This window comes from Euprymna scolopes, chromosome 46, assembly GCF_053919585.1.
Source record: "Euprymna scolopes isolate OS-2025 chromosome 46, ASM5391958v1, whole genome shotgun sequence".
In the NCBI taxonomy this organism is placed as follows: domain Eukaryota; kingdom Metazoa; phylum Mollusca; class Cephalopoda; order Sepiida; family Sepiolidae; genus Euprymna; species Euprymna scolopes.
This window is the reverse complement of record NC_136527.1, coordinates 36,951,968-36,964,172: the sequence shown is the minus strand read 5'-3', so window position 1 is coordinate 36,964,172 and position 12,205 is coordinate 36,951,968. Positions and strand designations below refer to the sequence as shown.

The following is a 12,205-nucleotide window of genomic DNA, read 5'->3' as shown; positions in this document are numbered from 1 at the left end:
ATATGAAAGTCGCTATCTGATGAAATTTTCTTTAACACCAAAGCCATGAACCTAGACAAAATTAAATCATTAAATAAAAAATAAATTTCGAAATTTTTTTAAAATTATGAACAGTTAAAAACTGTCAATGAAATTTTTTTTTATTTCTTAAAACTTAATTTTAATTAATTTTTAAACTTTAATAATTTTAATTAATTTTCAAACTTCTTTTTTCCAAAAAAACGATAAAAATCGTATAAATCGTCAACGTTTGCGACCTAATAGATTTTATTTCATCATTCCAGTATATTTTTGGTGGCCGGAAAACTCGTCCCGGGAAAACTCGTCTCCGAAAAACTCGTCTCCGGAAAACTCGACTCCAGAAAACTCGTCCCCTTTCGCTAGGTAGGAAAACTGGTCCCTTGTTGAATAAATATCGATTGAAAACACATTTTATGATCGTTCTTAAAGGAGATATTGTTTTTTTTTAAATAGACTATAGCCCCCCCCCCCATATATTTTTTTAAAAAATATTTTTACTTGTTTAATGGTTTTTTGGGTTTTTTTTTTTTTTTAAATATAATCGATTTTCTAAGTGTCCGTTTTCTACCTAACTGGCTAAGTTCTTAGTGGTTTCACTTATTTTAAAGCGTTTATTATGTTCATACAAAGTTAATTACAAATTTTTTTGTTCTTATTTTAACGATGTTTTTTGGAGTCATAAAAACAATAATAAAAATAAAAAAAAAAAAATTAAAAAACGGAGCGAATTCGATTCTTCGTTACTTTTTTGTTTTGGTTTTTTAATTATGATAGTTTTTTGTTTTTTTTTGTTATGTTTTTGTTTTCTCTCATACCAAATGCACTCCTGCGTTATTTAAAATTATAATTTTATCAATTATCAACATTTATTGTCGTCCTGTCAAATTTTGCAAAAATTAACTAATAAATAAAAAGCGAAATTTTTTTTGGCGCGAGAGATGCCATGTGCTAACAATCTCTCGTTAACTCATTTTTTATTTTTTTTAATTTTTACTTCAAAATTCTAAAATCAATCATGAAGAGAAAAAGTAATCACTAAATAAATTTATTAATCAATTTTATTGAAAACTCCGCTATCGTTTATCAAGAATCTTTTTTAATTTCATTTTTTTTTGGTTGTTTTTTGGAGGGAGATATACTTTTTACACTCCCCTCTCTGTAAATTATATTTTTAAAAATATTAAAATTTATTATTTTCTTTTTAAAACCAAATCTCCCTCAGTAATTTCTTTAATTTTCTATTTTTTAGTGATTATCAAGACCCCTAAGATGTGATATACCAGACATTATTTCTCGTTCTCACGTAACAAACACTCGACATGTTTTTTTTGTTTTTGTGTTCTGTGTTCTTTTTCTTTACCGAATAAACGATTCCAAATAAATTAAACAACAAACATAGTCGGCGAGGTAGAAAAATCGATTTTACCTTTTTATAAACAAGAGTAAATAAGTAAATTCTTTTTATATTAATATAAAAAAAATATGCAGTCCCGTTTATGAACATTATAAAAGCTTTAAAATAAGTGAAACCACTAAGAAGTTAGCCATTTGGTATGAGAGAAAAAACATAACAAAAAAAAAACTATCATAATTAAAAAAACAAAACAAAAAACGTAACGAAAAATCGAATCGCTCCCTGTTTTTTAATTTTTTGGTTTTGTTTTTAATTATTGTTTTTAGGACTCCAAAAAACATCGTTAAAATAAGAACAAAAAAAAATTGTAATTAACTTTGTATGAACATAATAAACGCTTTAATATAAGTGAAACCACTAAGAACTTAGCCAGTTAGGTAGAAAACGGACACTTAGAAAATCGATTTTATTTAAAAAAACAAAAAACAAAAAAAAAAAACATTAAACAAGTAAAAATATTTTTAAAAAATATTGGGGGGGGGGCTAGTCTAGTTTAAAAAAAACGATATCTCCTTCAAGAACGATCATAAAATGTGTTTTCAATCGATATTTATTCAATAAGGGACCAGTTTTCCTACCTAGCGAAAGGGGACCAGTTTTCCGGAGACGAGTTTTCCGGAGACGAGTTTTCCGGAGACGAGTTTTCTGGAGACGAGTTTTCCCGGGACGAGTTTTCCGGAGACGAGTTTTCTGGAGACGAGTTTTCCGGAGACGAGTTTTCTGGAGACGAGTTTTCCGGAGACGAGTTTTCTGGAGACGAGTTTTCCCGAGACGAGTTTTCCCGAGACGAGTTTTCCGGGCACCTCGAAAAAGTTATCAAAAAAAACAAATATATAACAAATAAATGTTATCAAAGGTAAGATAAGTTACTTTTCTACCAAACTGGATACATTTTTTGTTTTTGTTTTTATTCAATGTAACATGTTTATTCAGCTCGAAAAACATGCAGTGTTTACGGATGTATTGGAAAATTTAAAATGGCGCCCGACACTCAGTAATACAACCCCTTATAAGCTTTCAAAACTATGTTCACCTATCTGTTTCTGCCATTAAATTGCAACGAATTAGAGAATTAACACGATAAAAAAAATAAAGAAAAGATATCTAAAAAAAAAAAATATGATAAACTGTTGTTCACCAACATGTTCATTTTTAATGTGTTTGGTAAACTGCACAAGCATCACATTAACTTTAGGCTTAAATGTTTCAAACACAATAAAAAAAAAATCAAGAATCTAAAATAAATAAATAAATAGATAAATAAATAAATAAAAATACGAAAAGGCGGCTTTAAAACTATCAGTTTCCGCCATTAAATTGCACGTAAAGCGAATTAGAGAAATAATGAAGATGAAACTTGTAATCTGTTCTCTCTCATGTAAATATTAAAATATTAAATAAAATAATACTAATTTTATCCGTGATATTCACCAAATAGATCGGCTCTATTTCGAAATGATTTCTTTTTTTTATTTTTCCTCTTCAATTTTGTTTTCTGCGAACTTGCTCTTCCGTTCGTCTTCTTGAATGTTAAGTTGAGCTTGTAAAGTCAATCACATTTAAAAAAATCGTTTCCTTTATAAAAGCAGATAAAGTTAATCGAAAGCAGATTATAAAACAAAAACGTAAGTATTACTACATGGCGCATTGGCGCACGTATGTGTAATTTTTATTTTCATCTTTTTTGATTTTGTCATCGGATTATTATCGAATTTTGATCATTTTCATCTTTTTTTTTCATCGGATTATTATCGAATGGTCACTAATTTATCAGATTTTGTTTTCAATACTGACTTAAACAACAAACAAAAAAGGTCAATACGTAATTCTTTATGTTTATTTTTTTTTATTTTCATCTTTTTTTCATCGAATTATTATCGAATGGTTACTAAACGGTCAATACGTAATTCTTTATGTTATCAGTGGTGGCCAATTCTGTATGCGTTTTCACGTACAGAATTGATAACATTTTTATTGATTTTTGTTCTTTAATGTCCCTGTGTTTTTATTGAAACATGAAATCAGAAAAAACAAAAACAAAAATTCTCCGCCTTACTAGGTGGCCATAAAGTGGGTGTTTATTTTACATTACATTTATAATGAAAAGTTATCTTTCCCTTTTTGAAAAAGTAAATTTTTATATCATGAAAACTATTTCTCTGCGCCACTTTTAAAGTATATATTCGTTTTCAGAACTCCTGAAAAAGTCGTCATTGTAAAGGTTTTTTGGAGGATTGGAAAGATTCTTGACGTGGACCAAAACAACTTATTTATTGTTTACTAAAGAAAAAGAAAAATTTTATAAATTTTTCTTGTTTAAATTTTTTAAAGTATATATATATACTCGATGCACGTATGGAAGTTGTACCCTCCCACTGTATATTTTTTATTATCATCGTTAATTCTTTTATTTTTATTTTTAACTAAGTCTAATGCTCAGTAATCTTCCAAACTATATAAAAAATAAAGAATTCAATATTTACCATTTTTAAGGTGTACTCTGTTTCTAATAAAACACTCTAGTAAATCGAGCCCCCATTTTGGAAACATCGACTTTTTTAGCCAAATTTCACGAATTAAGCTTTTGTTGTTTTTGGCCTTCTTGACATTCAGTTATTGTTTTTTCATTTTTTAAAATTAAGTGTTTGTATTCTCGTCGAGTGGTTTCAATATGACAAGCATAAAGTTGGCTGTTTCGTTATTTGTATATTTGCTAAGATGGTTGCTGCTTATATTTTCACTAGTCAGCTATCCTACAGCAGCTGCTGAATTTCTCACAAATATACCATGCAGGTTGTATTACAAGAACATGTGGTTGTGGACAGTTGAATTATGTATGAAGCATTTAAATGAAATCTGATTATTATATCTCTTGTTTCTTTCATATTTTATTTCAGCTGGTAAGACTCTTCTGGAAAGTTGTATAATCCAGGGATTTTGAAATTTGTTTAAAAAAACTGAAATTATTTCAGTTTTTCAATAAGTGTGATTAATTATTGTTGGATTGTAAATTTAATTGTTAGTTCTTTTTTTATATTTATTACTATTGTGGTTACTCCCTCTTTGCTATGGACTTTTATTTTTCTTTCGGTTGTGATTGAAGGTAACCTTGTATCTACTGTTATTTGAACTTTTCTTTTTCTTTCAGCTGTGAGTAAAAGAAGCTGTGTATCTATCTTTTAGATCCATAGCCATTTATTTGTTATGAAATCTGGATACATTTCAAATGTTACCTATGATAATCATCTGGGAGGATGTAAGCAAGTAAACTTTTAATCCCCTTCCTAATCTTGAGGTCAAAGAAAATAACCTCTTAGTGAATGTCCCAAGGAGGAGACGTGCTTATTAGTTCTATTTGGATATAGTGCATCTTACTTTCATCGGTCGCTAAAAGAACATAATTTCTCATAGTAACATATTTGCTGATATATGTGAAAGATTTCAATTGCAAAATCATCCAAATGGTTTTCCCTCCAAAAAATTCCCCTCAAATCATATGAGAAATTCCTTCTCTTCCTCCTCTCTAGTTCTCTGTGGATATAAGCCACCTTATTTCAACCCCTCCCTCTTTCCACAGCCAACTTTATGCCTTCGTAGGTAAAAGATCATAAGAAAGAGAAAATTAAGAAAAAATGCAAATTGAACAATTTTCCTGACCATGCAGTTGATCAACCATCTTGCAATCGTGTTACTAACTGAACGTCCTGGAACCTTCATGATTGGTCCTAGTGGTAAGATTATGGTTGGAGTCAATCCCTCCCTCTTTCCACAGCCAACGTTATGCCTACATAGGTAAAAGAACATAAGAAAGAAGAGAAAATTAAGAATATGCAATCAAAAATGCAAACTTAACAGTCCTAGAGTGATATGATCACTGTTAAAAGGAGCCAATCTTCTATGGGATATGTTATAGATATTCTTTACCAACTCAATAGCATTCAGATTATCTTTTATGAATGAGGAAGGCTTGATTGTCGGCTGTTAATATATTCAGAAACATACTTTGCTCCAGTTGACTTTAAATTTATCATGTCGAGGAACTTGAATTATATTAAGCTTAGGTGCATGTTTACGGTTTTCTCTGTGATCCTTCCAAACTGATGTCTGCCATCTTATTTTAATTTGCAACACTGATTAATTTAAACAAGAATGATGAAAGTCAGAAAAGATTTATTCAATTTGATATTCAAAATGATTAGTGTGCTAGGGGGAAACAGCCAATCATTTTCATGCATTGTTACAAATGAAACGTATGCTGCACGGTCGATTTTTCGTTTTTGTATAAAACTTTTTATTTCTGTTTCTTTACTGCTTCACACTTGCAGAATCTCTGTATATGCCCCATCTCACCACAATAACTAATATCTAATTATCTATCTGTCTACTTACTTCTCTCTAGTTTTGGAGACTAGCTGGACCCATAGCCTATACTAGAATCCAATGTCTCATGTGACAAACCTCCGTGGGTTTTTCTTTATACTCCTGGCTTATGTCGAGCCAGATCTTCCATTTAACTTTTGCTAGGGCCTTCTGATAGATCTTGTGGCTTATGTCTCATCACAACCGTCCTCACCTCCCTATCACTGAGACCCTCTATAAAGAATCCCAGTGCGTCCTTTCAGACTAGTCTTCGATAGTAGTCCTCTGGGGACCTCTTCAAGTCTACCCATGTTAAACTCTCATTGTTTAACATGAGTCTGTTCATTAATTGTCCGACTTGGCCTGTTTTTGTCATCTTATGTGCATCACATGCGTATTTATATATGTATATATATTTTTTATGCCTGTATATATATATATATATTTATATATATATATATATAAATATATATATATAAATATATATATATAAATATATATATATATATATATATATATATATTTGAGCAGAAACACGAGGATAAAAAATTTAATATCCTCTTTTTTATTGTTTTGTTTCTCATTTTGCTAAATTTCAGAAGACTTTTCTTTATCGTGAGTTTACAGTTAATCCAGGCTCCTTTATTCTTTGTTAGAATAACTTGCCAAAAATGGTGCCAAAAGAAACGGCTGTTGTGCAGTCAGTTTTTGTTAAACTTGTACACTTTGTGCGATGTTGATTGTAAAGAAAGTAACAGTGTGTTTCCTATAACACCGAGCAAAATCAATATGTACTAATAACAATACATATAAAAATGAGATAAAAAGTTTAAGAAAAACCCTCCACAAGACACAAGATGTTTCCAGTTAGTAAAATCCCTCCTGAATAGTGCCCTTACTTTATATTGGTGACAGTTAGTATACCATATAACAAGGACTTGGCAGAAAAAAAATCATAGCAAAGACGGATTGAGAAAAACATAGAAAGACTCTGTTATCTATAAAATGTCAGAATAGTATTCAAGAGTGGTTCAACTCTTTAGAAACGTGTGTGTCAAGCGGTTTATGGAAAAATCATAGCAAAGACAGATTGAAAAATAAATTAGGGCGGAATATATATGGATTTATAGTATTTTACACAATTTGGGAACCATTACTTATAAATAATATAGTAATAAGTAATAAAAAGTTTCTACATCCGTACGCAGGGTGGCACCAAAAAGAAAGTCCGCACTTGTCATTTTTTTAAAAAACTGCAAATTTAAGCTAAATTGCATGTAACTGTTTAAACAACCTCATGCCTCATTTGATATCAAAAGTCAAATATGAAAAGTCTAAATTATAGAAGAATAAAAAGAAAATCAAATGATGCATAGGTTATGTAGACATTTAATTTAAAATTACAGATGCGGACTTTTTGGTGTTATTGTATATATATATATATATATATATATATATATATATAATGTATAGTAATAGTGAGAACATCTGGAAACAACATAGTTCCTAAAATTTACATTAGGAGTATCTGCAAAGATCCATGATGCAAGAGGGCATTGCCAATAAATATAAACTATTTCATTGTGTTACTGTTGTATTTGTGTTGCATTACTGTTCTGCAGTTACATTTAAATAACAATTTGCAATTACATGGCGTTTCTTTTTACCTTCCTGATTATTAGTTTATTTTTAAATTGGCGTGAACACTAGGATATCTCAATTAAAATGATGCATAGGTTAATTAGAAGTTATATATAATTTAGTTAAAAATCAGTTGTAAGTTAAATAATCGTGAACGTCGAAGTTTCAATCCTCAGTGAGATTGAAAGCTAATGCTACGAGATGAGAACAATATTCTGAAGAATGAATAATATGAGTAATCAATCCTCTAATTGTAAAATGGAGAAATGTGAAAATTTTAGTTTAATATTTGACAATAGAAACAAGTTACTTTTGTTAACTAATCAGTGTTCTATAAAACTATACTCATTTTATTTTGAATTTAATTAATCAAAGTTGTGGATATTTTTAATGAAAATAAACAATAAATTGAATTTTACCACATGAATTTAATTTTTTTACAATTTGTTGTATATTTCCAGAATTTGCAACATTGAACAGAAATCCATTAATTAATGTCAAGGACCTTTCTTCATTGGTAATTCAAATAATTCTTAATTACTTCATTGAAATGATCTAAAGTTGAAACTTATAAGTTTATTATCATACACTCAGTTTAATATACTTTTTGTGGAATCAGATGCAATCAAACATGGGAGACAAACTACATTCCTGTGAAGTATGTGGATCTTCTTTTGCACGGAGGTCATATTTGTGGATTCATATGAAAATACATACGGGAGAGAAACCACATTCTTGTGAAATATGTGGTTCTGCTTTTGCACAGAAGTCACATTTGTTGAATCATATTAAAACACATACGGGAGAGAAACCACATTCTTGTGAAGTATGTGGTTCTTCTTTTGCACAGAAATCACATTTGTTGAATCATATTAAAATACATACCGGAGAGAAACCACATTCTTGTGAAGTATGTGGTTCTTCTTTTGCACAGAGGTCATCTTTATTGAGACATATTAAAACACATATGGGAGAGAAACCACATTCTTGTGAAGTATGTGGTTCTTCTTTTGCAGATAAGTCAAATATGTTGAAGCATATGAAAAGACATTCAGGAGAGAAACCACATTCTTGTGAAGTTTGTGGATCTTGTTTTGCACGTAAGTCAGGCTTGTGTAGTCACATGAAAACACATACGGGAGAGAAACCACATTCTTGTGAAGTATGTGGTTCTTCTTTTGCACGGAAGTCAGGCTTGTGTAGTCACATGAAAACACATACGGGGGAGAAACCACATTCTTGTGAAGTATGTGGTTCTTCTTTTGCAGATAAGTCAAATATGTTGAGTCATATGAAAACACATACGGGAGAGAAATCACATTCATGTGAAGTATGTGGTTCTTCTTTTGCACTGAAGTCGGGCTTGTGTAGTCACATGAAAACACATACGGGGGAGAAACCACATTCTTTTGAAGTTTGTGGTTCTTCTTTTGCACTGAAGTCAGGCTTGTGTAGTCACATGAAAACACATACGGGAGAGAAACTACATTCTTGTGAAGTATGTGGTTCTGCTTTTGTATGGAAGTCAAATTTGTCGGATCATATGAAAACACATACGGGAGAGAAACCACATTCTTGTGAAGTATGTGGTTCTTCTTTTGCACGGAAGTCAACTTTGGTGACTCATATTAAAATACATAGGGGAGAGAAACCACATTCTTGTGAAATATGTGGTTCTTCTTTTGCACAGAAGTCAGCTTTGTTGAGACATATACAAACACATACGGGAGACAAACCACATTTTTGTGAAATATGTGGTTCTTCTTTTGCACAGAAGTCACATTTGTTGAATCATATAGCAACACATACTGGACAGAAACCACATTCTTGTGAAGTATGTGGTTTTTCTTTTGCACGGAAATCAACTTTGCTGAATCATATAGCAATACATACGGGAGAGAAACCATATTCTTGTGAAATATGTGGTTCTTCTTTTGCAAAGAAATCTAATTTGTTGCGTCATATGAAAACCCATATAGGAGACAAACCACATTCATGTAAAATATGTGGTTCTTCATTTGCATGGAAGTCAACTTTGTTGAGTCATATGAAAACGCATACTTCAGGAAAGAACTAAACCAAATAAAACAATTCCTTGAAGATCCCTCGGTACAGTGTCGTCCTAAGACCACTATAAGGAAACTTTGTACCAAATACCATCACGAGAACATGTAGGGGTTGCATAATACAGCTAGGGAGTTGGAGGGAAAAATACCAGCACTTGCCTAGAGGATTACAAATCAGGAGAAAAAGATCAACTCTCAAATTCAAAACAGGCAGTTTAAATCAAACCGAAGGAATTTTTACAGGCAATTTATAAGGGACACTAGTGTATTGGAGACAAATACCATTAAAGAAGCCCAGTAGATTGAAGATATTTTTAGGCTCAACGAAACCAAGCCTCAGATGCCAGAACCAGTCATAACTCCTGGTACGATAACAAGTTAACTGGCACAATTGTCCAACCACAAAGCACCTGGCATCGACAATGTCCAAAACGTTTGACTGAAACAATTGACTGCACTTGATCACCACTACAGTGATTGCTTCAGCAGGGTGCTAAGAGGTGAACAGGTAACACCACCCTGTCTGACAGAGGGGGACACTAGCCTCATACCCCAGACCAAAGAGACACAATGTCCAAATAAATACAGGACAATAGTATGTCTAATAAATACCTACAAGCTTTTCCCTGGTCTAGAGGCTGACTATATATGACCAACTACCTTCTGGGACCTACCTTGAAAAAGAGCAGACAGGGTACAGAAGAAAACTCCTTGGTACCAAAGACCAAATATTGATCAACAAGACCATCTTAGAAGACTGTAGGAAGAGGCAAAGAAACCTGAGCATAGCATGGATCGATTACCAGAAGGCATTTGACAGCGTGCCACACTCATGGTTTCTTGACTGCCTTGAATTATACAATATTAAGCCGATAATACCTTGTTCTTTTTAGTTTGTGTATAGCTGTGTGTTGCAATTATTTCTGTTCCCCAGACTCTTGCTAATATGTAAGAATATGTGCATGAGATGAAGGCATGTATGTGAGCTAATGAAGATTCATTTTCGTCTTTTCGCCTCCTTCAGTCAAGTGCCAACAGAGGGGTGTTGTTTGACACAAATTTTGTTTTGTTTTTTCGTCCTTATAAGCTGAATTCTGATTGTCTTACCCAAGGTACTTGTCATACAGGATTGGTTAATTTAACTTAATGTAACATTTTAATGTTCAACAAAAATGTTTTTTCGCACATGCGTACATTCATTATACATTATACTTAATGTCAAGGAGTGGATGCTCACTTTACATTAAATTTAAATATGAAAATGATTTCCAATCTAAAATGTTGATTTTGTTTATACATTTTTAATAATTACCTTTGAAACATTTCAGACCAAGAAAAAATTTACATTAAATTTAAATATGAAAATGATTTCTAATCTAAAATATTGATTTTGTTTATACATTTTTAATAATTACCTTTGAAACATTTCAGACCAAGAAAAAATTTACATTAAATTTAAATATGAAAATGATTTTCAATCTAAAATGTTGATTTTGTTTATACATTTTTAATAATTACCTTTGAAACATTTCAGACCAAGAAAAAATTTACATTAAATTTAAATATGAAAATGATTTCCAATCTAAAATGTTAATTTTGTTTATAAATTTTTAATAATTACCTTTGAAACGTTTTAGCCTAAGAAAAGTAGATTTTTATTGCTTTCTTGGATTAGGTCGTAAAAATACTTGTAAAACAAATCGAGTAATCACACAAAAAAATAAAATTGAAAATAATTTTTTTTAATTGTTCAAAATTAATGTGAAATATAAACTGGATACAACAATAGAAATCATTTTTAAATCTGAAAACTTGTGTAAAAATTGGACAAGATATAAAACTTCAGAGATGTTCAAATGTTTGTGTAAAAGTACCAACAATTATTCCAATTTCAACCACTTTACCATTTTGTGTCTCTAACATATTAATGTGCATATTTTTATGGAAGCTGATGGACACTTTTATTGAATCAGAGAAGCATTGTTTTTTGCCGTTGTTTATGTTAATTTTATTAATTGATACCTCTGTATTTTTGACAACAAGCTCAGTTTCTGCCAGACCAGTTTCTTCTTCAATAATGGGCATTAGTGTTACACATGGACGTCCAACCTTTTGCGTCTGGAGTCCAAAGTAGAAGCTTTCCTGCCGGCTCATCATGGCGACTAATAGGACTGGCAAGTGCTAGAGGTCTCTGTCTCACAATATTAAAAACACAAGGTAGGGAACCATACCATGACCTGTTTATTGGGTGACTTTTCCAGAATATGTTGTAGGCTAGGCGAAATATTTTGTATATTTACTATCGAGATATTTTCGGCATGATACGTTTAGCGTCCATGATTCTGAGCAGTAGAGAACGATTTATTCTATGCAGGCTTTGAAGACCTTGGTCTTGGGTTCTTTCTTGATTGGAGATTTCCATACTTTCTCTAAAGAATGAAGTGCACTCCATGCTAGCACGACGATCCTAAAATGCATATCATGTTTGCTTTCGGAATAGCCTCCCAGTTATTTGAAGTCATCAACACAGTGAATCTGAGATTCACTAAATCTCTGATCTATCCGATGAAAACCAAGGTGTGTCAGAAAATCGATTTAGATGAATGTACTTTGTTTTTGGAGCATTGAAATAGAGACCAACGTCTTGACAGGCCTCTCGACTCGTTTCAAAAGATCCTGAACAGACTCAATACAATCCTATGAC

General features: G+C 31.4%; 1 long non-coding RNA gene across 1 annotated transcript; it reads left to right on the top strand.

The window, feature by feature from the left end:
• The first annotated feature begins 2,805 nt into the window (after positions 1-2,805).
• LOC145270799 (uncharacterized) lies at positions 2,806-10,767 on the top strand. The gene is made up of 2 exons (XR_013865569.1): positions 2,806-3,060; positions 7,897-10,767. It is a non-coding gene; the product is annotated as an uncharacterized LOC145270799 (long non-coding RNA).
• The last annotated feature ends 1,438 nt before the right edge of the window (positions 10,768-12,205 follow it).